The sequence below is a fragment of the Pelodiscus sinensis genome, chromosome 1, assembly GCF_049634645.1.
Source record: "Pelodiscus sinensis isolate JC-2024 chromosome 1, ASM4963464v1, whole genome shotgun sequence".
NCBI classification, from domain to species: domain Eukaryota; kingdom Metazoa; phylum Chordata; order Testudines; family Trionychidae; genus Pelodiscus; species Pelodiscus sinensis.
Genome location: NC_134711.1, coordinates 320,878,597 through 320,901,578, shown reverse-complemented (window position 1 = coordinate 320,901,578; position 22,982 = coordinate 320,878,597). Strand labels below are relative to the sequence as shown.

General features: G+C 48.9%; 1 protein-coding gene across 6 annotated transcripts in view; it reads right to left on the bottom strand.

Moving 5' to 3' along the window:
• P2RY6 (pyrimidinergic receptor P2Y6) overlaps positions 1–22,982 on the bottom strand; it is a 204,689-nt gene that overhangs the window by 48,569 nt on the left and 133,138 nt on the right. For 4 of the 6 annotated variants that reach the window (XM_075919554.1, XM_075919555.1, XM_014577377.3 and 1 more), the window contains exon 1: positions 18,919–19,110. The gene's annotated coding sequence lies outside the window, so the exon portion shown is untranslated. Of the gene's footprint in view, positions 1–18,918; positions 19,111–19,931; positions 20,040–20,268; positions 20,399–22,982 lie in introns of those variants that run through there. The other 2 variants (XM_075919553.1, XM_075919552.1) reach the window with 2 other exon arrangements.

The following is a 22,982-nucleotide window of genomic DNA, read 5'->3' as shown; positions in this document are numbered from 1 at the left end:
GGGGAAGGGGGGAGCTGGCTCCCATGCCAGGATGGGGTGGAGCCTTGGTTGAAGGGGTGGGGCCAGGGACATCCAGCTCTAAGCACACCACACTGGCTTGCAGGCAGCCCTCCTCATTGCTCAGAGCATAGCGTGCCCCCTGCCCTAAGTATTGCCCAGAGCATGCAGCTCCATGCTCCGACAGTGATTTAAAGGGCCCAGGGCTTTGGCCGCCACCACCACGGCTGCAGTAGCAGTAGCAATGGCCATAAGACGTTGGCCCCTTTGAATCATTGGGCCCTTCGGCATCTCCCCCCTTTGCTGCCCCTGTTGGCTGGCCTGCCCACCACCTCCTGCCAGCCCCAGTTCCAAATCAGACTTGGCACACATGCTCCCGCAGTGCCTTAGCCAGGCCTTTGGCTGTACAGCAAGGAACACGGGATTTTGCTAGACTGTCTCTGTTCTGCTGCCACCTCCAGCAGCCACCGGCACTAGCTACTATGCAGGAAGGCACAAGCGGCCACAGAGCCTGTTGATTGCACAAAGTGCTGCCTCAAGGGGGGGGGAGAGGGAGGGAATTTCTTTCCTGACCTCTTCTATGCTAATCTTTTTGGGCCCGATCCACAGCCACTAGTGCCTTTCCATAGGCTTCAGTGCACTTGGGCTCCATCTCTTCATGCTGCAAAGCCCTGGCTCAGCAACGCATGGGAGCACCTTCTCAAGTCCCCTTGCTGTTAATGGGCGCTAAGCACGTGCTTTGAAGTTCGCCAGCTATTTAAGCGATCTGCTGGATCAGGACCTAATCACAAGCCTTGGCAATGCACAGCCAAGAGACAGATGTCAGAGAGCCCAAGAGCTGGCAGAGCCTCATCTGCACTCGCTCAACCAGAGCCAGTGTGCTACTAATTGAGCAAAGCTATGGTGGTAGGAGGTTTATTCTGAGGATGGCTCAGCTGTGCCTCCAGTGCCATTCACGGGGGGCTAGCATGTGTATGTACGTGAGCAAAGGAATCTCACCCCCCTTTCAACATGCAAACACACCCTAAGTGAGTTGCTGGAGGTCACACAGGAAACCTGAAGCAGAGAAAGGAACTGAATTCAGGTCTCGGTTCACAGTACCCTAACCGCTGGAGAAAGTAGCCCTCAGGTTGCTGGAGGAGGAAGCAGTCTCCTTTTTGATGATATACTAATTTTAACTAACTGCTGGAGCTTCATCTTGAGAAAGAGGATGATGAGGGGACTTCATATATGTTTAAGACGGTTATCAAGAGGATGGGGATCAGTTGGCCTCCATGTCCACAGAAGCTAGGACAAGAAGTAATGGGAGTAAAGAGATTTAGAGTAGATATGAGGAAAATAAATCCTTATTTAAGTTCTGGAGTTTAAGTTCTGGAACTGGCTTCTGAGGGAAGTGGTGGAATTCCCACCACTGGAGCTTTTTAATAAAGTTTAGACAAACACCTATCACAGATGGTCTGGGTTTATTTGGTACTGACTCAGCATGGGGTCTAGATGACCTCTTGAGGTCCCAGGCAGCCCACCTTTCAAATGACAAAAAATTGTTAGGCTTCACTATAAACATAATAGCATTTTTCTTGCCCTTTCTGTTCTTGGCAAGTTAAATTTACATCACAAACATTTATATCAGCAAATGATTTTATTGCGACTTCCTGCTGCCTTATTCAAAGCAGATGCCTCTTTCAAGTCACATCAAAGCAATCAAGTGCGCAGCGGCTGTCTCTTGTCACTAAAAGGAACAGGCACGGTTTTTCTTTTTTATTGGGATAAAGATGTTTTTCAAAATTTCTCCCTTACCAAAAGTTCAACACCAGGGCATGCTGGAAATGAGCAAACTTCAATCTGGATAGAAGAAAAATATTTGAGGATATTTTAGCATTTGAACAGCTTATCATTGGATGTGGTCAATTCCTCCATCCCTTGGTCTTGTAATCAAGACTGGAGATAGCCTCTCGTGCAGTTACAAAGTGTTGGGCCTGGGGCGTGCAGAACAGACTAGATGATCGCCTTGAAAAGTCGGGTCCCAGAAGGATGGCCCCAAACTGGGTGCACAACTAGCTTGTTTAGAATAAAGTACTAGAACTGGAAGCGACCTCAAGCGGTCACCAAGTCCAGTCCCCTGCCCTCACAGCAGGACCAAGCACCATCTAGATGATCCCTGACAGGGGTCTGTCTAACTTGCTCTTAAATATCTTCACTGATGGAGATTCCTCAACATCCCCAGGAAATTTATTTCAGTGTTTAACCACCCTGCAAGAGAGTGTACTGGCAATCAAAATAGGCCCGGGAAGTGGGCTGAGAACAGCCCTCCCCATGACATCACCCCTGCGTCATGTCCAACATGCAGCGGGCCGGTATCTGCGTGCCACATACTGCACAGATGTGGAGCCACTCGGAGTGAGGGGCAATGGCGTGAGGACACAATGGCCCACCAGACGACGGCCCACCAGGAAATTCCTGGTATCTTGTGAGGCCAGTCCACCCCTGCCACCCTCACAGTTAGGAAGTTTTTCCTAATGTCCAACCTAAACCTTTCTACAGTTTAGGCCCATTGCTTCTTGTCCTATTCTCAAAGGCCAAGGAGAATAGTTTGGCTCAACTGAGGATCAACTCTAACATCTCAGCACTGAAATACATTTATAGTAAGCACAGTCACATTTATGATCAAAATTCAAGATTTAAGAGATGGTGAGTAAGGATAATGATGGAAATAGAAATTGTTGCATATAAAAAACAAAAACAAAAAAGATATAGCGTGGTTTTGAGCATCCAAGTTTAGTTTTGAACAGACTACTCTTGTCTAAAGTAATTTTTCATCACCTAAAGCAACTTTCCGGTATTTCCGACCAACATTACTGAGACCCCCTTTTATGAATACAAAACCTGTTTTTTGGTTCCTCAGCGAAGGACACACAGATGTCCATTTTCTTTCCACTTATATCCCCCAAGTTCATGGTTTTGTCTCCAGCATCAGGATGCCCACTATAGTTTATTCCCAGATGGGCTGGCTCTACGTTGGCTTCACATTGTCACACTGATGTCATATGCAAACAAATATAATAGGTTGGCTTAGAATACTTATCTTGCATCCCCTGCAAGATGACAGATGAACATGCATCCTTTGGTCAAAACCTGTTTGTCAACCCTGTTTTGATTCAAACTTTAAAATATATTTTCAAATAGCTATAACCAACTCAAATATCATTGTGCATACATCTTGAGTAGAAAAGTCAGTATGACATAAGCTTTTATTGAATACCTCACTTGACCCTTATTGGATAAATACTATGAAAGCAGTGAGTTGGGTATAGTGGGGTGTAGGGACTCTTTGGCTGTGTCTACACTGGCACCCTTTTCCGTAAAAGGGATGCTAACGAGACCCTTCGGAATTTCAAATTCCATGGGGGATTTAAATATCTCCCGCGGCATTTGCATGAACATGGCTGCCGCTTTTTTCCGGCTCGGGGTTCTGCCGGAGAAAAGCACCAGTCTAGACGTGATCTTGCGGAAAATAAGCCCTTTTCCGCAAGATCACGTCTAGACTGGCGCTTTTCTCCAGCAAAACCCCGAGCCGGAAAAAAGCGGCAGCCATGATCATGCAAATGTTGCGGGGGATATTTAAATCCCCCGTGGAATTTGAAATTCCGAAGGGTCTCGTTAGCATCCCTTTTACGGAAAATGGTGCCAGTGTAGACACAGCCTTCATGTATATTTTGACACAACCACCTTTTTAAACACATCAAGAGATCAGGGCTAGTGGCAGGATTTAAAATAGGATGCAACCCAGAGGCACTGAAATGACTGACAAGGGAGAGTGAAGTCTGCTCTACTGCCCCAGCTAATGGGTAGTTGGCGTTTAGCTCATGTGGTAAAGGCACATGGCTTTAGCCCTGAGGTTGCAGGTTCAATCTCTCCTGGTGACAACCAGGGTCTGTCAGCTTTACAAGGAAATGGCATTTTATTAATTATAAAAACCAAACAAAATAAGACCCCCCTATAATCCAACAGAACCTTCATAAATGCACTATGAAATCTGTTCCATAGACCACTCGCCATCCAGCTCACCTCGCTGCTGGGCGACATGCCCGGAAACCTGAGGGGACACGGCACCACCAGCAATGACGCACAGCGAGGGGCCTCTGCGTTAGCCAACGGGACCATGCTCACAACTCCAGAGGGGCACCACAGTGGCATAAAGAGTGGACCCCTCTGCCAACGTGGGTCTGGGAACCAGAGCCAGGGTCCCTGCCCCAAGGCACCGCCACAATCCAAGTAGATCACAACCTCCTCTGTCCATCTGGTCTGTTAAAGATCTGGATTATTCCACCCCCCCTTTTCCAGTTTAAGCCCCCCCCCCCCGCCTCGTTTTCACAGGGAGGTCTCAGGCTTCCTGCCCACTCACCCTTTCCCTTTAACTGCCAGTAACGATCATCAGCTCCCTCCCACCCCACCCTCATCCCCACCCTTCTCTGTAGCCTACAGTGAAGCCAGACAAAAACAAGATCAACTCTGCCTATGCGTCAACAGGATATCGGTGGGCCGGGGGCTCTTCCCCTGCCTGGAAGCCTAGAGGATGGGGAAGGGAATTCTCTGCTACTGAGCCAAGAGACAAGAGACTGAGAAACAACCTTGCCACCACTTGGAAGTGGCTGCTCGTGGCTCCTCTGGCCAGTTCCCAGTAGACAGCAGGGACAGGGGAAATAGCCTCGCCTTGCCCTGTGGATAATTTCCTGACCGGCTGAGTTCACAAGCGTATGTGGGTCTGTTTAGATTGGGGGAGAGAAATGAGCACAGCAGGAAGGCAAAAACTGAAAACAAGCCAACACGCACAAGGGGCCTGACCCTCCTGTCACTCACAGTGCTGTAAGCTGGGAGCCACTGCACGCAAGTCAGTGCCTCAGTAACAAAGGGAATCCAAGGAGGAAAGGGGGGGGGGATTAGAAATCAGGCCCTGTACATACCCCCACCCCTGCATGCCCCCAAGTGATTGATGTCTAACTTGCTGCAGAACAGCAAAATGGCAGAGATTTACACTTGCAGAACCTGTGACTTCCCTGCGCTCAAGATGGGTGCGCGCCAGCTCATCAGCAAAATGAGACAGTGGCTTTGAGCCAGGCTCGAGGACTCAGCCTCCCTCAATGATTGCTGTCGGACTAGTAACAGCCATTGGCCAATAAGTGTTTGCTGCAGTGGCAGGTGTGTTAGTATTCTTGTTTGTTATTTGCATTGCAGTAGCATCTGGGAGCCCCACTTGTGGACAGGGCTTTCCGTGGCCACACACGGCACACTCAGCTGTGCAGGGCACCTGTGTGCTTGTACGCCTAAGGATGGCCCTGACCACCACTGGTTCCTCTCTGGTCCAGCCTCTGCCATGGCTGCTCTCTTGGTCAAGGGCAGCATGGCTGTCTTCTCCCTGCCCCCTCCCCTCTGCCCACTAGCTCCTCTTGGCCAGACCACCACTGTGCTAAGAGCCCCTCTCTCCTGCCAGACTGAGGGTGAAGAAGAGCCCTCAACTCTGCTGCTCCGCCTCCAGAGTGGCAGAGGGGAGCCCCAGCAGAAGCCTGGCCCCCCCTCAATATTCCCCACCCCTCAAGTAACTTGCGTAGGCCCCCATAAATTGAAAGGGCGACCCTGCTCGTGGACAGGACCTCATTGTTGTACAAACATTGACCAAACCCCACAATCCCTGTCTCAAACTTGACAATGCCCAGAATTCAGATTCACTTAGCTGAGCACCTCCGACTCCCATCCACTTCACTTCCCCAGAGACAGATAAAAGTCTTGTGGCTGTGATGTTTGATTCTCAATGAAAACAGAAAATACCACCGGTGTTTTCTTCCTAAATGGAGTGGAAATGAACCTCTCCTCCTGAGTAGCTTCTAATTCTCTAGCCTCCTGGGACTATTATTTAGAAACAGTCATCAGTGCATTTAATTGTCATCATAACTACTTTGCTCGTCTTGGGATCCCAAAGAGCTCCGCAAATAGTTGTCAGATGCTGCTTCGCTGCCATATGCTGAGGTTTGCAGCATCACCTCCGGTCTGAAGAGGGGGAAATGAAGGCGCACACACAACATGGACATGGCTTGCCTGATCTAAGCCTATCCCATACCCTTTTAAAAGCCAGATCCTCTGTGGATCTAAATCAACTTAGTTCCATTCACTTTACTGGAGTGACACTGGTTTACACCAGGGTAGGATGTGGCCTTGTGTATTTAAAAGAAACAAAAAAAATATGGTCTCAATCCTATGGTCTCAATCCTTTGAGACCCTGACATGCAGAACTGCCCATGGTCAGCAGGAGCCCCTCCTATAGAGGGCTTTGCAAACCACCAGTAGGTTTGTCAGCAGCTGCCCTTGCACATTAAAAAAAATGCTTAACTGGATTAAGCTGCTTAACACTAAAAATCCCCCACAACAATGAGTAGTCTTGTAGCACCTAAGAGACTAACAAAACATGTAGATGGTATCATGAGCTTTTGTGGGAGCAACCCACTTCAGAAGTGGGTTGTGCCCATGAAAGCTCATACCACCATCTACGTGTTGTGTTAGTCTAAGGCAGGGGTCTCCAAACTACGGCCCGCGGGCCAGATGTGGCCCGCGAGGCCCTCTCATCCGGCCCGTGGAGACCTTTTTGTCTTGCCCCGCCTTCTTCCGCGTGCTGGTGTGACGAGGCGACCCCCGCCCGTCCCTGGGGCGCCGCCGAACGGGCCCTTCTTGCTGCGGGGGGGGGGGGACCCTGTCAGGGGTGTGCAGCATGTACTCACGCCGCACCGGGGCAGGAGAAGCGGGCCGCTCCGCTGACAAGCGGCCGCGCGGCGGCAAACGGCGCAGGGGGCGGGGGTTAGCACGGGCAGCGTTCCCCCGCCCAGACTGACAGGGCAGCCAGCCAATCAGGGGGCAGGATGGGCGGTGGTGGTAACGCCCGCCCGGCGACCTGCGGGGGAACGTGAACCCCGGCGGGAACTTTTAAAAGGTGACCCCTTCCGCCCGGGGGGGGGGGAAGGAGTGAGCGGTGGCAAGCAGGAGGGGAGGACAGCGTGCAGAGGAAGGGGAGAGCAGGGGAAAAAGCCCCCTCCCCTTCCGGGAGAAACGGATTCGCAGGCGAATATTCTGAAGAGGAAACATTAAAAGCAACAATCTCTCTACCATAAGTGGATATATTTGCACACTATATTCACGTAAGTTTAACTTAAGAAATCATAAGAATTTTTAAAAATTGTTTCGGGTCAAGTTCAAAATAGGACTGGTGGGTTTTTACCAGTTTTTGCCCAAGGAAGACTTTCCTAATGTCAAAACTTTTGCATCAAGGTACCTTTCAATATTTGGAACAACATACCTGTGTGAACAAACATTTTCAAGAATGAAATATGTGAAGAACAATTTGAGAACAAACTTGTCCGATGATAATCTCAGGTCACTGTTGATGTTAGGGACAACAAATCTAAAGCCAGAAATGTCTGCTATTTTGGCATCCAGGAAACAATTTCACCATTCACACTAATACAGGTGTTCATGTGTAGTGTATCAATGTGTTATTAAATAATAACTGAATAAAATAATATTAAATAAATAATTTAAAACAACATCCATGTTTTGATTGTTTTTTATTTGGACCTCAAGTGTGTAGTCGGCCCCCGAACTGCTGTTTGATAGTTAATGCGGCCCTCGTGCTGAAAAGTTTGGAGACCCCTGGTCTAAGGTGCTGCAGGACTGACTGTTCATTGCTTTAAGTTTTTCCCAGTTACAGACTAACTCAGCCACCCCTCTGCTGCTTAACACTGTCTGCTACATGCCCTCGCTGGCACTGTTCCTCCACGGGGCCATCACAGTGTTAGTTATTGACCTAGTTTAAAAAAAAAAAAAGCCGTTCTCTCTCACTTCTCTGTCTCCCACCCCACCCACTTGCTACTGCACTAGCGCACGGAGAGCTTGCTTCTGTTTACTGCTAGATGCTGCCAAGTGTAGCTCAAACAGACGCCCACTCTCGTTTTACCCAGCTAAGTTGTTCCTTCTTTCCAGTCTCAATAGCTCAGTGTGAGCAGCATGGTACCCCAGCAAACAGGAGCTAAACCTCCTTGGCTGTGTCTAGACTGGCAAGTTTTTCCGCAAAATCAGCTGCTTACACTGGCCGCTTGAATTTCTGCAAGAACACTGACTTCATACTGTCTGAAATCAGTGCTTCTTGCAGAAATACTATGCTGCTCCCGTTCGGGCAAAAGTCCCTTTCGTGCAAAGTTTTTGCGCAAAAGGGCCAGTATATACAGCTCAGATTTGTTTTGCACAAAAAAGCCCCGATCGCGAAAATGGCAATCGGGGCTTTTTTGTGGAAAAGCGCGTCTAGATTGGCACGGACACTCTTCTGCAAAAACACTTTTTGCGGAAAAGCGTCCGTGGCCAATCTAGACGCTCTTTTCCGCAAATGCTTTTAACGGAAAACTTTTCTGTTAAAGCATTTGTGGAAAATCATGCCAGTCTAGATGTAGCCCTTGTGTTTGGCATCAGCAGCAGCAGACAAAGTTTAGGGCCAGACTTGGATCCCCTAACATTGTCTGTTCTCATCCTGGTCTCCTCTGATCCCCCCCCCCCCCCATGTGCCCTATTTCTTCTGCCTCTGGGGGTGTGATTTTCAGAGGGGATGAACACCTGCAGTTCCCACTGACTTCAGCAGGAATTCTTCAGAGTCCTCAACACTTGAAAAATCAGGCCTAGTTCCTGTTCCCACAATGACCTCTGTCCCCTGAAACACCCTCTTGCCTGCCAGAAGTGAATAATAAATCCAACTCATCTGAACCCTCCCACATCTCAGTCTGTACAGTTTCCTCGGATCACTGTAAAGTGTCGTCCCGTCCCGTGTTTGTTATCAACCCTCACTTGTGTCCAAACCAAACCAAGAGGCGTTTCTATTGAGATGCCAGCTGCACTTTTGAGAAGCCAGAAATAAGTGACTCCTGTACATCATCTGCGTAGAGTCTGGATAATCATGCCTAGCATTGCCGTGTCCAGGTGCTACATCTCAACAACACAGGGAGGTTTTGGCTCTAGCCTTTGATTCCACCACATTGCAGAACTTGGATGTAGAACGGGTGTATCCTATATACATGGAGATTCTGTTTTACAAAGAGCACCTCCTCTAGAAACTGCTGAAAACTTGAGACTTCTGTACCTGGCTCTCTTTTAAACAGGGTTCAACAGTGGGGTTGAAAACAGGGTTCAAGAAAGAACTAGATACATTCATGGAGGATGGCTCCATCAATACTTATTAGCCAGGCTGAGTAGGAATGGTGTCCAATTGTCAGAGGCTGGGAATGGGCAAGAGGAGGATGGATCACTTGGTGTTCTATTCATCTCTGGGGTATCTAGCATTGGCCATGGTCAGGAATCAGGTTACTGGGCTAGATGGACCTATGGTCGGACCTAATATGGCTGTTCTTATGCCACAGGTTCGTCATAGGACTTTAGGCAAGTCACAAACTCTCTGGGACACAATGTTCCATCTATAAAGCCAGCCTCATTAGTGTATGTATTAAGGTAGAGCACAGAAGGTACTCTCAGGGATATGGGCCCCACTGTTGCTCTCTTCTGGACTCTCAGAAATAGATCCTACCCCACAGAGTTTACAGTCTAAGTAGATGAGGTAATTGGTGGGGAGAGACAGGTAGGGCAATTCCAAGGTACCAGCCTGATGAGGTTGAAACATTTGTACCACACTTGTTGCATCATTTCAATGTCCCTTTAAAGACTCCGGTAATAGAATGTGTCAATAAGAGCATAAGCATATTCACCAAGCAGAGAGAAGGTTTGCAAGCACTTGGGGGGAGAGTGAGGGGAGGGCAGGATTAGAATTCAAAATTAATTCGACAAATTGTAGAATTGGCCTGAAATCAGCACAATGAAATTAAAGACAGACAAGTGCAATGCATTGCACTGAGCAAGGGGGGGGGAAAAATCAGCAATCACATGCACAACTATGAAACGGGAAACAACTGGTGATGCAGTTGTGAATAAAATAAGGAGAGTATCATTTGGGGGCATATTAACAGGAATGTTGTATGCAAGGCACGTTCCACTCAACGAGTGAGAACCTAGCTGAAGTAATGGGTCCGATCTTGGGTGCCCCACTTTGGGAAATATGTGGGTAAATGAAGAGAGTCCAGAGGAGACCTAACCTACGAGGAGACTTTAAAACCAAAAAAAACCCCAAACACAGAAATGTTTAGCCTTGAGACAAAAGGCTGAAGGGGCTGGTCAGAGTCACCAAATCTGTTAAGGGCTGTTATAAAGAGGATGGTGATCAGTTGGTTTTCATACCCACCAAAGACAAGACAAGGGATAGGTTTAATAGTCAGCAGGGAAGATTAAGGTTAGATATTAGGGAAAACTTTCTAGGGGTAGCTGAGCTCTGGAATGGGATTCCCAGGGAGGCTGTTGAACCCCCTTCACTGGAGGTTTAAGAAAGGGTTGAACGAACACTTGTCAATGATGGTCTGACTATATATACTTAGCCCTGCTTCAGTACAGGGGGATAGACTTGAAAATTTCAAAGTCCCTCCTGCCCTGTGTTTCTATGATCAGCATGATAAGCAGCAGCCACAACACAGCACCTGTGCAAGCTTTTGGAGTGGTTTGCAAGCATCACACCACAGGTAAGCTTTGGGGAGAGATTTCACTTTCCCGAAAGCTTCTCTCCATCACCTCTCAGGTTTTCCTTTTCCCTTTGTCCCAATCTCCTGGGACAGTCGCAGCTTGGCAGTTCAAGTGGAAATGGCATAGCCACAAAAGATCCCCTTTTCAACACCCAAAGGGGAATGTTTATTTTAGGCTGTGACCAGTTGCTCCTTTATGGACATTGAGAAGCCCATTTTATCTCCACAACCCGGCTTCACACCACCGCCACTCAGGGAGGAAGTTTCACTACGTCTGACACATGGTGGAACAGAGATTGAATATCCACATCTCCAGTCCGCCTCAATGGGGAGCAGTTAGCACCTCAGGAAAACCAGGCTACATGGAACTGGCCCAAAGTAAAACACATTTGACAAAAAACACGTTTGACAAAGGATTCAGAGACTCAACTGCAGTGGAGGGGAGCGGAAATCCAAGCCCAGGATTTCCCAGTGAGCTCTACCCATTGAGTAACCAGGCTCCCCGCTAACCCAGGAGTCAGCTAAGATATTTACTGGGTCTCCATGACCAGAGTATCCGAGCTCCTTTGTGCCAGCTGATTTGGACTGAGGAGCTATTGAACTGCAGCCTAGATGGTTGACTGCCCCATGTTGCAAAGTCCAAAAGCTGGAGCCCCAACATCTACACAGCAGTGAAACAGCCCCGTAGCCTGAGCCAAACGATCCTGAATCAGCTGGCCCAGGCCATCTGGGGGCACATAGCTGCAGTGTAGACAGATCCTAAGTGTCCGCCCATCATCATCACACAACATGTGTAAGACTAGGGAGAACTCTGTCGAGTTCCCTACTGTCACAGGCTAGTGCCTCAACAGCTGCAACGCCCTTCCCTGCTAGGGCTTACTGAGCCAGAAAAAGAGGCTTCCATTTCTCCAAAGCCCAAGCCACTCTGCTTTGCTCCAGCCCCTTTGCATGGGACGAGATCCTGTTGCATATGCTTAAGCACCACTGGAAATCGTTCCAGGCCCCCACACTGGGGTGAGATGGCGACAGAAGCAGGAAACAGACATGGACAGACTGGAGAGGAAGTCAGTCTCCTTTGTGTCTTGCTCCTAGCGGTGCAAAAAGAGCTCCTTAAGTGTTCCCAGCAGTGCATTGTCAGAGGGAAGGAAGGGTATAGCTCAGGGGTTTGAGCATTGGCCTTTTAAACCCAGGGGTGTGAGTTCAATCCTTGAGGGGGCTAATCTGTCAGGGATGGTACTTGGCCCTGCTGTGAGGGCAGGGGACTGGACTCAATGACCTCTCAAGGTCTCCATATATTAATTTATTATCCTGATATGTAATGAACAGCCAGACCCCAGCAAGACAAGGTGGAGAGGGAATATCTTTCCTAGGACTAATTTCAGTGGGTGAAAGATACACTTGTGTGTTTCATGGGGCCAACTTCTGTGGGTCAAGGTAACACACAGGAGTATCTCTCGCCCACTGAAATTGGTCCTATGAAAGATGCTCCCCCCCCCCCCACACCCAACCTTGTCTCACTAACACCACAGCTACAACAATACTGTCAGACACTGGGCAGCCCGTCTTCCATTGCAGCAACTATGTTCTTTGTGCATCTGACTACAGCAAACATCAGCACTTAAGTCTGTGGTGAGCAAGCTCTTTAATACAGATTCATCCAATTATATTTCCCAGAAGCTCCCGCCAGGTACTCAGGAGAGCAGGGGTGTGTGGACACTTATCCAACAGGAACTATTCCAAGAGGCACCTATTCAGTTCTCCTAGAACATACAACAGCAGTTAGATGGTAACTTCTTGCAGTCATTCCTGCCTTGGAACCCCTGATCCTGCAGAACCATCTGCAAGCATGGGCCCTCACTGCCAAGAAAAATCCAGTTGGCTTTGATGCCTTTGCAAAAATGAGGGCTGTGGCTAGACTGAAGTTGATTTAAATGGGGATATGATAGAGATCTATAAAATCATGACTGGTGTGAAGAAAGTGAATAGGGAAGAGTTATTTACTTGTTCCCATAACATAAGAACTAGAGGTCACAGAATGAAATTAATAGATACCAGCTTTAAAAGACAAAAGGACGTTATTTCTTCATACAGCAGTGTCAACTTGTGGAACTCCTTCCCAGATGATGTTGTGAAGACCAGGAGTTTAACAGGGTTAAAAAAACTAAATAAACATTGATGACTTATCCTCCATGAATTTATGAGCTACGATGGGTAGAAATGGTGTCCCTAACCTGTGTGTCAGAGGCTGGAAAGGGGTGACAGGGAGTGATCACTTGATGGTTACCTGTTCTGTTCATTCCCTCTGTGGCATCTAACAGACAGGATACTGGTCTAGATGGACCTTTGGTCTGACCCAGTATGGCTGTTCTTATGTTCTACTAGATTCCTAACCAGTTGCCATTCTCCAGAGCAGTCCCATCCCTCAGTCTCTGCTGTTTTGATTACTTGAGGACTGTGCCATTAAACCAGTCAAACCGGTTGAATGTCTAGGATACAGGAGATGTGGAAAAAATAGCCCAAAGAGACACACACAAAGACTTGGAAATTCCCAAACCATTCTGAGAAGTGAGCTCAAAAAACAAATCAGGTTTCAAAAAGGGGTTTCGATTTTAAAATTCTACAGAGCACACCGTGCATTTACGCAGAAGGCAGCAGAATCACATTAAGGTGCAAATTTTGCTGGGTAGGTGACCTGCACTCTGGGATATAATGCTTTGTAGTTTGTGGCCATTTTTCTTGGTGCATAAAGACAGTCAGAGTAGACTTGACTCGCCTACTCCTACTCCCACTTCCTAGTTTGTTTGTTTTGTTTTTTAAAAAATGAGAACTTCAGGTCTTGGTCTACCCTGATTTTTTTCCCCCCCGGAGAGCTCTGCAGATGACCAGAACAAGCAGGTTGATGACAAGTACTAAGGAATGAAACCTGACATCTGAAAAAGGAAAGTGTACTTAGCCTGTTTTAAAAAGTGCTTATTTTATTTAACCTCTATTTTTAGTTACACCCTTGGCCCCCTAAGGAGAGCACATCTCTGAGAGACATTCAATTGCTCTACTTTGCTGCTATAGCTAAGGCCTGAGAAAGCTCCCCATGCAGTTTTCCACTCTCCCAAGAAAACCTCCAGTGGATATGGGGAAGACAAAACTCAATATTCCTGATATTTGTAAGGAAAACAAAATAAAAAAAAATAAAGAAAAGGAAGGAAGGATGGACGAGCAAGTGGGGTGCTAGGCTGGGACTAGCAGATCTCCATTCAATTCCCTGCTCTATCACAGACTTTCTATGTGACCTCAGTCAAGTCATCTCTGCACCTCACATCTCTCCCTGTAAATAGAGATCACAGCATTTGTGTCATAGGAACATAAGAATGGCCAGACTGGGTCAGACCAAAGGTCCATCCAGCCCAGTATCCTGTCTGCCAACAGTGGCCAGTACCAGGTGCCCCAGAGGGGAGTGAACCGAACAGGTAATGATCAAGCGATCTCTCTTGCCATCCATCTCCACCCTCTGACAAACAGAGGCTAGGGACACCATTCCTTACCCATCTTGGCTAATAGCCATTAATGGACTTAACTAGATAAATTCATGGAGGTTCTTTTTTAAACCCTGTTATAGTCCTAGCCTTCACAACCTCCTCAGGCAAGGAGTTCCACAGGTTGAATGTGAGCTGTGTGAAGAACTTCCCAGAGTTCAGAGCTGTTGCCAGGATAGCCACATTAAAAGATTGTGAAGTGCTCAGATAGTACAGTAATGGGGGCCCATTTAATTACTTTAGACAGAAAAATAAGCTGCTTCTGTTATAAAGAAGCCTTGACTTGTTATAAAAAAAGAAATGGGAAGTGAAAACCCAATTTTATTTTCCTTTCCTAGTCACCCTTAAATAAAGTCTGAAAAAAACCCAACAATACACAGACTACTTGAAAAGTATGTCAAATTCCAACTAACTGCAGGGGCTCGTCTACACTGGCCCCTTTTCCGTAAGGGGCATGTAAATTTCGCCTATCGTCGTAGGGAAATCCGCGGGGGATTTAAATATCCCCCGCGGCATTTAAATAAAAATGGCCGCCGCTTTTTTCCGGCTTTTAAAAAAGCCGGAAAAGAGCGTCTAGACTGGCCCCGATCCTCCGGAAAAAGCGCCCTTTTCCGGAGGCTCTTATTCTTACTTTGAAGTAAGAATAAGAGCCTCCGGAAAAGGGCGCTTTTTCCGGAGGATCGGGGCCAGTCTAGACGCTCTTTTCCGGCTTTTTTAAAAGCCGGAAAAAAGCGGCGGCCATTTTTATTTAAATGCCGCGGGGGATATTTAAATCCCCCGCGGATTTCCCTACGACGATAGGCGAAATTTACATGCCCCTTACGGAAAAGGGGCCAGTGTAGACGTAGCCCAGCTGTATTGCATTCTACTCCACGTGTTCATGCCATGCCCACAGGAGTGTACCGCAAATGTAGTCTTGTACATTACTATTTTCTAGAATCCATCCACCACCTTAGACTTTGTATTATATTTTATAACTGCATTGGGAGAGAGTGTTGCCCAGTGAATAGAGCATTCAAGCATCACTCAGGAGACCTGGGTTCTAATCCATGTTTTAGACAAGCTCACCCAGGCTACGTCTACACAGTGGAGCTATGTATCCAAATATAATGGGCTTGCTTTCCAGTGTCCCTGTAAACCTCATTGCATGATGGTTACGGGACGTTTCGGATTAGTGCCTTATTTCAAAATTGGACCGCGCCAAGTTTTGAAATAAGCTATTTTGAAATAAGATTGAAATAAATTATACAAATTGTGTTGCTTATATCGAGGTAAGGGTGCTGTGTAGACGCACCCCCAGTGACTGCCACTGACCTGCTGGGTGAGCTGGTCTGAAACACTGAAGCTCTTTCATGGGAGATTTTTTTAAAGGAGGCTGGAGAGCTACTTGTCTTGGATGGTGGTGATGCAACAAATCCTGCATCTAGGCAGGGGGTTAGACTAGATCACCCTTGTGGTCCCTTCTAACCCTGTGGTTTTGTGATTTGCTCCCTCTGTGCCTCAGTTTCCCAGTTTTAAAGAGCTTTGAGCTGCAAGATGCTACACAAGAGCTTGGCATGAACAACAAGTTAGAGGATCCCCCTTTCCTTTTCGTATTCACCCTGTAGTCATTAAGTATCCACGCTTTGCCCTCCGTGGCTGAAGTCATCCCATTTCCACCCCTCCCCAGTAAGTAATTCTGGGAAATCATTTGCATCAAGTTCCTGGGAAGGTAAAGATCAAGGGCTCAACCAGTGAAGTGGATCCTCTGGGATTCAAATGCAGCTGTGGATCTCAGAGATGGGGGTGTCACGCTGCAGAGAGGGGCTCACACTGATGGGCACCAACACTAAGAAGCAGGGCATAAACCCCACACCGGTTATGAGTTCTAGAGGTCACCAACCAAGTATCAATTGTGAACTCCTTGCACACTCCAATAACCATAACGTGGAGTCTCTGCAGACCCCTTGGGTCCTCCAGTCTAGCTTATGATAGACGGCCCCTTACACCAAAAATCATGATCGATTACTTCCAGATATTTACACCCTGGATCCTATACCCTCTCTTCACCATGCAGGGCATAGAGGGGTCTTGCCCTCCAGCAAGGCAACAGCAGCAGGTAACACCCCAACCCCTACCTACTCCCCCTCCTTTCAGCCCCCTGAGGCTTTTAGCTACCGTTATCTGACTCAAATGCAGTGGACATCTCTCTGGAGATATTTAAGAGTAGGTTAGATAAATGTCTATCAGGGATGGTCTAGACAGTACTGGGTCCTGCCATGAGGACAGGGGACTGAAGTCGATGACCTCTCGAGGTCCCTTCCAGTCCTAGTATTCTATGACATCTCCCTCTGCTGCTGCCTTTAGCCCTCTCCAGTCCTGTCTCTCTAGCTTGGGGACAGCAGCCAGCAAACGCCTCTTGCTCCTCTCCTGCATTCTTTCCCTCGGATCTGTTTTCACTCTGTAGCAGCCCTCATCTCCTGTCTGCCTGAGACATCACTAACTCTGGGCTGCCTTCTCACCAGGCCCCTTACAGTCCCCCAGATTCGGTCTGCCCTGTCCTCATAATTGGCCCAAACAGGGAACACCTGGACTGAACAGGTGCTTTGAGCTTATGTTCATGGAATAGGGCAGCCCCTGCTTACACCCGTGCTGGGATATTGTGCTTTGGCTCCAGCTCCCCACCTCTCTCCAGCATGCAGGAGGAAACCAGATGGGTCCAGCAGTGCCAGTCAGACTTTCAAAGGAGCTCCCATCTGCGTCCCATTCATTCTGCCCTACCTCAGGGAAGGAGTCTGCAGAAGTCATTGTGGTCTTCTACACCTAAGATGCCTGGGGGGGGTACTAAGTGGGATTCCCCCCCCCCCCCCCCCAGAGAAAGTCCCTAAAACCGTTTCTCAGTCAGAGTTCTGCATAGAGCCCTAGCCCTACATGGGCACACAGTTTGTATCTGCATCCAGTCCACAAAATGGTCCACAGATCTGCAGGGCTCTTGGCTCTGCAGATAGAACTGCAACAATTATATTTAGGCCCCATTTCAGTAATTAAATTAAGGACAATGCTTCATGTTTTCCAGCACTGTTACAAGATGCTGAGTAGTTCAATCTTCCCCCAAGGCAGGAATGGGGAACCTAAGCCCCTGGATCTGGCTGCCTCCTAGCACTGGGGAGCTTCGCTGGTGCTCCAGCCATCTCCTCCCCATCACCTCTCCTCTGCAGAGCTAGAGCACACAAAAATCTACTAGCCTGGGTCTCTGGCGTGCAAGGGGAACGTTGGGAGTGTCTGTCTCCTCCTCAGTCAGGGGCCATGTCAGTGAGGACTTGTTTGTTTGCTTCTCACTTGTGTGAAATGATTTTTTCTGTGGCTCACCAGCCACTGAATCAAAAAACATTCCCTGCCCCTACCCTAAAGATACAGCCTGTCAAGCCAACCTTGCCTCTCTGGACCAGCAGTGTATTAGCTCTAGGGGAAAAGACCCCATCCTTGCAGCAACATAATGTTGATCCAAACAACTTGAGTGCCTGCCAAAATCTGACCAGGTCCCCAAACGTGTCAAGAAATTCAGTAACCTTCCGAGAAAGCGAAAGACAGTTAAACATCAAAAGAGAGTCTGGAGTGTCAAAACGGAGGTAAAAAAAAAAAAAAGGCTGACAGGAAAATGTTTCCAACTTACTACACAGATTCCAGCAACATCTGACATGCAGATATTAAAAATAAACAGATTAATTAATATTTTAAAAGCACTTTGAAAAGAGCTACTTGAGTCAAGCATTATTAACAAACAATCCTTACACCCTGCACAAAACTGATCATGCTCCAGAAGACAGATTCTTGTAAAAAATTGTTCCTGTTTATGGAATGGGTCTTTTGACCAGACGGAGGGGGGGAGGGAGGGGGGGGGGGAGAACATCAGGGTGGAAAGAGTTACTAAAGCTAAAGGAATTTGTTGGCACAAGAGAAAAATTGATATCGCCATGAGTAAGTTTAGATGAGAAATCACAAGGTGAATTGAGAAATTCTAACCATCTGAGGAATGAGTACCTGCAACAAGCTCCCACTAAAAGCAGCAGGGCAAACCACCAAGCTGGTTTTAAGATGGACTGTGATCAATTCTGGAATGAGAATACATGACAGCCGTGATAGCAGGCACCGGATTTGTGACCCAAGAGCTCCCTTCCAGCCCTATGCTCCTCCAAACAGCAACACTAAACACCTACCCTCAGACAAAGCTTCCCCATCCCGTGGGCAAAGAGGGAAGAAAACAAACCCGGCCAAAGGCACCAGGGAAAAGGGGCAAGCCGGTAACATGAGCCACACCTGACGGGGAGCTGAATGGAGCAGGACTTAGAAGTGGCTCGTCTCCCTCAGCCCCAGACGCTGTCTGAACGTGCCACAGACCAACCCAAACACTCAGAGGCTCCTGGCACGGACAGTGACCCCACACGCTGCTGTGGCTCGTGGGGCTGGTCTGACCAGGTGTCCGTTGTCTGACCCTAGGACTCCCCGCACCCGCCAGGCGAGGGCTTCTAGGCAACGAGGCACGCACCCAACAGAGCCGCTGCGCGGAGGCTGGCAGGGCAGCCGGCGGAGCAGGAGGTGCTGCTGGTCTCTGCGCGCCGCGTCTCCCCCGCCGGCTTGGGGAAGGCGGGTCCGGCCGTGCCCAGCTGCCTGGCGCCCCGCTCAGGCCGCCCAAGGGGGAGCCCAGCACGTGCCCAAAGAGCAGCCCCCCGGGGGAAGCGGCGATGGGGGGGGGGGGGGTCACTCACCGGCTGCTGCGCTGGCTCCGTGCAGCCCGCACTGCGCGCGGATCGCTCTGGCGAGCCCGGCTCCGCTGCCCGACCCCACCCTCTTGGGGCGCCGCCAAGCGGCTCCTTCGCTCGCTTGCCCACACCCCCCTACCTGCCTGTGCGCGGGGGCGCAGCTCCCTGCCTGGCTGGGCCCGCTAAGGAGAGGAAGCGGCAATGCACGTGCAGCGGGTGGGTGTGGGAGGCAGGCTGGGTGTGGCAACGCACGTGCAGCGGGTGGGTGTGGGAGACGGGGTAGATGCGGCAATGCACCTGCAGCAGCTGGGTGTCGGGGACGGGGCAAGTCTGGCAATGCACCTGCAGCAGCGGAGGCTGGGGCGGGGGACAGGAGACGTCGCGGTAATGCATCTCCAAAGCAGGCAGCTGGCGGGGAGGTGTGGCAACGCACCTGGAAAACAGCTAGGTTGTAGGAGAAAATGCATCCCTCTGCAAAACAACTGGGGAGGCGAGGGCTGCATTTATGAAACAGCTGTGGGGTTTACTGGTAATTGAGAAGGGGAGCATTGCTTCTATAAGCCAACTGCATTTTGCCAGCGAGGGGTGGAAAGAAGCAGCTCATCAGGAGATCAGCTGGATTTTACCAAGAAGAGAGGAGAGACCCAGCATTAGAGATTTATTAAATGTTTCAGTGTTTTATCAAATGCACCATTATATCCGCAATTATTAAATGCCCCTAAAGGCCGAATAATGAATAAAGACATGATGGATTAAATGCACAATTAAATCATGGGATGACAGCAATCAGAAAGACCAATCCCTGTTGCTTGTTCCCTAGAGTCCGATCCAAACTAGTTTTACACATCTCCAGGGATGGTGTTTCTCTCCAGTTCCCTTAAGAAACTATTTCATGCATCTCTTCTTCAGGAAGTTCTTCCCAAGAGGCTTACTTGCAGCTCCTCTCTCACACATAGGGCTGGGGGGTATGTGGCTATGCACCCACTGTTTATTTTCCCAGGATAAGCGGTTACACTCACCCTTTGGCAGGCCTGGGTACAGCTTGTGATTGCTGGGAGGCTGAAGGTATGGAAGGCAGGTGTCTTCTGCGACTTAGTTGTGAAATGTCTGGAGGGACACACACTTACCTGCAAGTTGCAAAGGGAGGTAAATAGACTAGCATGTCACAATATATTCCACAAAGGATAATGTGAAGCACATCCAGGCTGCAATAGCTGGATGAAATGCTACAGCCTGTTTTCTGCAGATCAGACTAGATCGGGGTCCTCCAAACCCGTTCCAGGCACATCCCATTTTCCTGGCACAACCAAACCCTTACCTTGCTTTTAAGTTATGATAAAAGGAAGCAGCACATACCTAGTTTGGTGGTCCCAGCTCTTTACCATTTAGAAGGAGTACTTGAACAAACAGGCAGACACACAGATAGATGCAGGCACAGACAGACAAATTCAAATAGATAGTAGATGAACCTCTTTGCTTGTGTCATGACACACATGTCAATCTCTCAGAGTAAGGTTGCTGGAGAGACATAGAGATGGGAGGGGACAGTGCTGTGAGTCGAGACTGGATTGGATGATACCGACTGGACGCTGTGACTGAAGACTGTGTGCAGCCAGATTGACAAAGAGCCAAGATGCAATAAAAGCTCTGATTAAACCCAAACAGACTGTGCCTCCAAGACAATTTTGCTGGATGAGGCAGAGAAGAGCTGAGAGCATTCGGTGTACGCACAGCATCCATTCATCATCATGCTGACGTTGGTTATCACCTTATCTCCTGCTGCAGCAAGAGTGAATTGGACTTGCCAGGGGTTAGGTTTCTTAAAGCCCTTGTGGAACTTGGAGGTAGCAAAGATGTCAATCCAAATGCGGCTTTTGGCTTCAGGCTGCCCCTGCTAGCACCCCAGGGCTGCAGTGACACTAATCAGAGCCCTCAGATGGGGTGCAGTCAAACACACCATGCTGGGTGTTTACAGGCCAGAAAATGTCACTGGGAACAACACAACCACTATAATAGAAAGAGGACAGACAGCTGCTGTGCAGTGCAAACCAGAGGCAACTTCACTGAGCTCTAAGGTTTAGAGTGGTGTAAAAACAGTCTGTGAGAGGAATCAGGCCCAAAGACCCTAATGGTACATTGTTTAAGCCCAGAAAGTCAGCCTGGAGCCTGTCTCTTTTCATGAAAAGTTTTGTGCAATGAAACAATAACATCAGGAACTTAATGCAAACAGCTTTTTCCAGCTGGTCTCTGATCAGTTTCTGTCTGGGCTGTAGGTTTATTGAATACTGTGTCTCTCAGGCTCCTTGGACTCTGGGCATGTGGAAAATTCACTTTTTAAAAACCGGCATTGTCAAGATATCACAAACTCAGAACTCCCCACAGTTGGAGGACTCCCCTGAGCAGAGAACACCCTTCTCGTACAGCCCAGCCCTGTGTAGAGAGCTCAGTGTCCATTCAGAGCTGCCAGCAGTCCACATAGAACTGCAGGAAGTCAGTGAGGGTATGTCTACACTACAAAGTTAATTCGAACTAACAGACGTTAGTTCGAATTAACTTTGATAGGCGCTACACATACAAACCACTAGTTCAAACTTAATTCGAACTAGTGGAGCACTTAATTTGAACTAGGTAAACCTCATTCTACGAGGACTAACGCCTAGTTCGAATTAAGCAGTTCGAATTAAGGGGTGTGTAGCCACTTAATTCGAACTAGTGAGAGGCTAGCCCTCCCCAGCTTTCCCTGGTGGCCACTCTGGGCACCACCAGGGAAACTCGTCTGTCCCCCTCCCTGCCCTGGAGCCCTTAAAGGGGCACGGTCTGGCTACGGTGCCCGTGCCAGGTGCAAACCTGCCAGCACCCAGCCAGCAGACCCTGCACCTGGCACGGCATGAACTAGCTACCCGCTGCCACCCAGCCCTCCGCCTCTTGCTGGGACCTCTAGTGCGGAGATCGTGGACCTCATCCAGGACGTCCGCACTAGGCACAGGAAAGTGACCGTCTAGGGCAGGATAGCTGCCAGCCTGGCCACCCAGGAGCAGGTTTGCATGAAAATCAGGGTGGTCCAGTGAGACCCCCGACCCTGAGCCCTGAGCTTAGAATGGCCGTACTGGGTCAGACCAAAGGTCCATCTAGCCCTGTTGCCTGTCTGCCGACAGTGGCCAACACTAGGGACCCTGGAGGGGATGGACCGAAACAATGACCAAGCCATTTGTCTCGTGCCATCCATCTCCAGCCTTCCACAAACAGAGGCCAGAGACACCATTTCCACCCCCTGGCTAATAGTACTCCATGGACCCAACCTCCATGACTTTATGTAACTTCTCTTTAAACTCTGTTCTAGTTCTAGCTTTCACAGCCTCCTGCAGCAAGGAGTGCCACAGGTTGACTCTTTGCTTTGTGAAGAACAACTTTCTGTTATTAGTTTGAAGCCTGCTACCCATTCATTTCATTTGGTGTCCTCTAGTCCTTCTATTATGCGAACTAATGAAGAACTTTTCTTTATGCACCCTCTCCGCACCACTCATGCTTTTATAGACCTCTATCATTTCCCCCCCCCCAGTCTCCTCTTTTCTAAGCTGAGAAGTCCCAGTCTCTTTAGCCTCTCTTCATATGGGACCTGTTCCAAACCCCTGATCATTTTAGTTGCCCTCCCCTCTCCCACTCTCTCTCTTCCCCTCTCCCACCTCCTTTTCCCAGTCTCCCAGAGTTTTGTTCAATAAAGAGAGTTTCTATTTTTGAACACGTTATCTTTATTTTGTACATCAGGAAGGGGGGCTAGCGAGGGGTAAGTGGAAGGAGGTGAGGGAGGAATGGGGTACGAGCCCCCAATGGGGAGGACTGGGGTGGCTCTGCGGGCTTCTCGGGATGGAAGCTCTCCTGCAGCCCCCTGATTGACACCCCCCTCCCCCGGATGGCAGCCTGTGGCAAGTGCAGCCGGGCTGATGGCCGAGTGCTGTGATGTGCCAAGTGTGGGCACTCAGGGCACTCCAAACCAGGACTACTTTGCAAGCGGGGCACCCCTGAGAACTGTCTGTCTGGGGTGGGGGTCGGGTCCCTTTAAGCACAGCCCT